The following is a 6,000-nucleotide window of genomic DNA, read 5'->3' as shown; positions in this document are numbered from 1 at the left end:
AAGTATCTATCTATCTATCTATCTATCTATCTATCTATCTATCTATCTATCTATCTATCTATCTATCTATCTATCTATCTATCTATCTATCTATCTATCTATCTATCTATCTATCTATCTATCTATCTATCTATCTATCTATCTATCTATCTATCTATCTATCTATCTATCTATCTATCTATCTATCTATCTATCTATCTATCTATCTATCAATAAATGCTGAATAAAAGCAGTATGTATTATTTATTTCAGAAATGTGGTTTTGACACAAAGGAAAATCTTTCAAAACAGGCAATGTACAGTTGTGAATAGAATTCCCTGCACTCTGACATTTTAAGTAATCATTTTTAAATATGTTCAGAAATAATTTCAATTTATTTCATTTATACAGCACCAAATCACGACAGAGCTACCTCAAGGCACTTCACACAAGTAGGGTCTAATCTTACCAACCCCGTAGAGCAAGAACACAGGCAACAGTGGTAAGTGGTCTGATAGAAAATGAGGAAGAAAGCTCAAGCAGACCAGACTGCTTAGGCCATTCTAACAATTACAAGGTTTTAGAGAGTTTTATGTTAGGAAAAATTACCTAAAACTTTGTGACACAGACAACAAATGAGACACCAGAGGAAACAGGTTTCAGTCTGTAAGATCTTTTGTTATTTAAAGCTTTAAAGGTAGATGTCATACAGAGTACAGGTTTGAAGACAAATACAAGTGCATTCAGTTTTTATGCCACTTATATACAGTCCCAAGGTGTGCCAAAGTTCATTGAATGAAATAATTTGATAGCATAAGACAATCAGTCTCAAAGTCTGTTCCTGATCGGTCATCAAGTACTGATGAAATAATGTCTCACCTCATCACATAGCATAAGACAGCAGTGTCAAACTTTTACTGAAAGGGCCGAGAGGGTGCAGGTTTTCTTTGCAACCACTGACTCCAGGAGGTGATTTCACTGACGAACTCATCCCACCTGTTCAAAGGGATGTTAATCAGTGAAATCACCTGCTGGAGTCAGTGGTTGCAAAGAAAACCTGCACCCTCTCGGCCCTTTCAGTAAAAGTTTGGACACCACTGGCATAAGCCAATCAGTCTCATAGTCCATTCCTTCTTGTTCATCATGCACTGATGAACAAATGTCTTGTGTCATCAAACTTATCTGTGCTCTTTGTACACTTCCATTTCCATGGCATTGTTCAATCAATTACTAAGACATTTATATTGGTAAATATATTTGACAGAGCATTAACATCATTAATGTTTATAACATTTTCCTTCTGTTTAACCATTATCATTTCCTACATCGGAATTGTACAATTTCATGGAGATTCACTATTCTGCCCTCATTGTTGTCTAATATTTTTCAGTCCAGTGTAGTTCCAATATGTTTTGTTAGTAAGATAGTGTTATTCTTGTTTGGCCACAAGAGGTCAGCCTTATTCTGGGTTTCTAGCTTCTTCTTCTTTGTACATTCTTTTAATGTTGCACTGCCCCCTCTGGTGACCAAATGTAAGCAGCAGGCAAAGGCCGTTTGAGTCCAGCTCCAGATGTGTTTGGATGTTACACACCTCTCCCTCTGTACACTCTTGGGAACACTTGATATATCACAATCTGTAAGTTTACAAGTGGTTTATTCTGTTTGTAATGTATTTTGGATGTCTTTGTTACTTTATTTCACAAAGAAAAAAAAACATTTTATGCTAATGTTACAAGCTAATGCTGTTAGCCTCTGCTCTGTTGCCTGGTCAACAAGCCAGTTTAAGGTGGTCTGTATTGCACTGTCTGCCAATTGTTATTTGTTTGAATTGTAATTTTAAGAACTGGAATGTTAAGCACTATTTTTTCTGTATGCTTCACAGTTTTACAAAAAAGAAATAAGATTGGAGAGAGTGCACAGTAAAGACAAGAAAAGAGAAACAGTGTCCTGTCGTTGCTGGAGCCGTCTTTTCATGTGTTTCGCTCGCTGTCTAGGTTGAGCAGCATCACACTTAACTGAGGGCAGAAGACTGACTTGTCACATTTTAATCACAATGATCAAACAGCAGAACCAGTATCGTACGCCTCAAACCCATCATCATAGTTAGCAACATCATCTCTTGGTTGCATCTGGACATTTTCTGCCTGCGTGGTTGTGTTCCTGACCTACTGCCCGTTTCATCCACCGCGCCTTAGCCTGATGATTTTTTACTGCTGTGTTTTTTGGACTGCATACTTGTGTACCAGCCTCTGCTATCCACTCCAGTAAATCCTTTTAGAAATCAGAGCTGTTTGTTTGAGCTGTACATTTGTGTCCAACCTGCCTGACAGTCTGATGAACACATTAGACACAGTTGTTTTCACACCATGATCACAGGTTGATATTCTTTTCTTCCCCGAAAGTATGCAGCTGTTCTTTGTCAGGATGGGTATCTGTCAGTCTCTGGCTTGCACAGTGTCAGGGTTGTGTTGGCTGCTTGTGAGCTGCTCAGTGCTGCCAGGCCCTTCTGCAGCTCTGTTCCACTTTGTGAACAGCGACATGCTGATTTTAACGTGCCAGATCCAACTCTAGCCAGCACACAAACACAAAAGACGGCTTCATTGGGATTCCAAGAAAATCACACAGTCCCTCTTAAAGGCGCATTTATCTGCACAATTGGGTGTGACTCTCAGCTGAACCCTTATGTTCCGTCTGGCACTTTTTCTTTTTTTGCCCCTCAGTGAATGTGAATGCAGCCCCTCTGTTCCAGATGAAGTATTTGCCTGTTTTCAAAGGATCTGCAGAAATAAACTTACTGTTTGTGGACTTGCTCTAAAACCTCCCAGTATTTTCCTGAGACAAAGGTGGGTGATAACCGCATGTGTTTACCAAAAGTCTGATAAACGAGGTTGTAGAATGTTTGACTTTGGGAGATTTGATCGCACCACAGGAATGTGAGGTTACTTTTTCAACCCCTTTGTTGGTGTCTGGGGTTTGTTGGTGGCTCTGCCACAGACATCCATCGTTCACTTCGTGTCTCACTCTCCACACCCCACCACCCACGTTATGTAACCTCACAAAAACAACTTTACCTTTATGGAGTTTCAGTTTCAATTTATTTTCATTTACACAGCACCAAATCACAACAAAGTTGCCTCAGTAAGGTCTAACCTTACCAACCCCCAGAGCAAGAACACAGGCAACAGTGGTAAGAAAAAAAACTCCCTCTGATGATCTGAGGAAGAAACTTCAAGCAGACCAGACTCAAAGGGGTGACCCTCTGCTTGGGCCATGATACAAACATAATTGACAAAACAATTTACAAAATGAATATACAGGAAATTTTGCCAGTGCACAGGGCAGGAGGGTTACAGAAACAGACACCACACCCATCTCTGGATGGAGCTGCACCTCAAACAGAGAGAAAAAACAGAATCAGGCATCAGAAAGACAAGAAATACAGTAAAATTTGTCAGCATTAAACAAGAAAAACAAGAAATACTAAGGTGATCGCCGGCCACTAGCCCTAAGCTTCACTAAAAGACCCAGAATTTAGATCAAGTTGAGGCCGCAGCCCGTTTCGTTTCCTAATAAAATTAATTAAAAGAGTAAAAAGCACAGTAACATACTATACCAGTATGCTGCCATACGAAAGGGAAAATAAGTGCATCTTAAGTCTGGACTTGAAAGTTTCCACAGAATCTGACTGTTTTATTGATGCAGGGAGATCATTCCACAGAACAGGGACACGATAAGAGAAAGCTCTGTGACCCGCAGACTTCTTGTTCACTCTAGAGACACAAAGTAGTCCTGCATCCTGAGAACATAAAGCCCGGGCCGGTACGTAAGGTTTAATTAGGTCAGCTAAGTAGGGAGGTGCCAGTCCATGAATAATTTTATAGGTTAGTAGCAGAACCTTAAAATCTGATCTCACTGGGACAGGAAGCCAGTGAAGAGATGCCAAAATGGGTGCAATGTGGTTGAACTTTCTGCTTTGTGTCAGAAGTCTGGCTGCAGCATTTTGAACCAATTTGAGACCCCAAATGCTGGACTGTGGAAAACCAGAAAATAGAACATTACAGTAGTCCAGTCTAGAAGAGACAAATGCAGAAATCGGTCTCAGCATCAGCCATAGACAGGATGGGACGAATCTTCGCTATATTCAGCAGGTGGAAGAAAGCAGTCTTCATATCTCTAATGTGGAGGTCAAAGGACAACATGGGATAAAAATTACTCCAAGGTTCCTCACTTTGTCAGTGTGATGTATGACATACGAGCCTAGGCTAAGCATCAACTGGTCAAATTGATGTCCATGTCTCCTTGGACCAAGAACCATCATTTCAGTCTTATCAGAGTTTAAAAGTATTAAGTTGTAGATGTCCAGCTTCTCACTGCTGCAAGGCAATCTTCTAAAGATTTTATGTGAATGAGATTACCAGCAGTTATCAGCATGTATAACTGAGTATCATCTGCATACCAGTGAAAGGTAATCCCAAAACGCTGCAATATGTGCCCAAGGGGTGCTATATAAAGGGAGAAAAACAGGGGACCTAAGATGGACCCCTGTGGAACCCCAAATTTCATGTCACTAAGGTTAGAGGTAGTGTTACTATACAAAACACAGTGAGAACGACTGGTCAAGTATGATGTCAGCCATGCAAGGGCACTCCCAGTAATCCCAAATTGGTTTTCCAGCCTATCAAGTAGAATATGATGATCCATGGTATCAAATGCAGCACTGAGATCTAACAGCAACAGAACCGTTTCTGTGGAATGATATTTTCTAAAAGCAGACTGCAGTGGCTCAAAGAGATTATTCTCAGTAAGATAGTCTACGAGCTGCCGTGATACCACTTTTTCCAGAATTTTAGAGCAAAATGATAGATTTGATATCGGCCGATAGTTTTTCAATACACTAGGGTCAAGATTAGGTTTCTTAAGTAATGGTTAATCACTGCAGATTTGAAACATTTAGGAACAGATCCAGAAGTTAAAGAAAGATTAATCATTTCCAGCACAGTCGGCCCAAGAGTGGGCCACAGGTCCTTAAACAGTTTTGTTGGTATAGGATCAAATAAACAGGTTGTGTGTGCTGTGCTACTGTGTGCTGTACTGTGCTACCTCCTCACTACTGCACTACTACATTTACTCCTCCGTCATATTCTCTGAGACTGGATGCTGCACTTGTACACAAATTTTATTTTTATTTAGTAGCTTTTATTGATTAGTCCATTTTTCTTTTATTTACTTAACCCTATTTTGTGTTTCTGGTGCAATGTGTGTGTCTTGTCTAATGTGTAAGCTGCTGGATGCCTTGAATTTCCCACTGGGATCAATAAAGTATCTATCTATCTATCTATCTATCTATCTATCTATCTATCTATCTATCTATCTATCTATCTATCTATCTATCTATCTATCTATCTATCTATCTATCTATCTATCTATCTATCTATCTATCTATCTATCTATCTATCTATCTATCTATCTATCTATCTATCTATCTATCTATCTATCTATCTATCTATCTATCTATCTATCTGTCTGTCTGTCTGTCTGTCTGTCTGTCTATCTATCTGTCTGTCTGTCTGTCTGTCTGTCTATCTGTCTATCTGTCTATCTATCTGTCTGTCTGTCTGTCTGTCTGTCTATCTGTCTGTCTGTCTATCTATCTGTCTGTCTATCTGTCTGTCTGTCTATCTATCTGTCTGTCTGTCTGTCTGTCTATCTGTCTATCTGTCTATCTATCTGTCTGTCTGTCTGTCTGTCTGTCTATCTGTCTATCTGTCTATCTATCTGTCTGTCTGTCTGTCTGTCTGTCTATCTGTCTATCTGTCTATCTATCTGTCTGTCTGTCTATCTGTCTATCTGTCTATCTGTCTATCTATCTGTCTGTCTGTCTGTCTGTCTGTCTATCTGTCTATCTGTCTATCTATCTGTCTGTCTGTCTGTCTGTCTGTCTATCTGTCTATCTGTCTATCTATCTGTCTGTCTGTCTGTCTGTCTGTCTATCTGTCTATCTGTCTATCTATCTGTCTGTC

Source organism: Thalassophryne amazonica, chromosome 6 (assembly GCF_902500255.1).
Source record: "Thalassophryne amazonica chromosome 6, fThaAma1.1, whole genome shotgun sequence".
Lineage (NCBI taxonomy): Eukaryota > Metazoa > Chordata > Actinopteri > Batrachoidiformes > Batrachoididae > Thalassophryne > Thalassophryne amazonica.
This window is presented reverse-complemented; position numbering follows the sequence as displayed.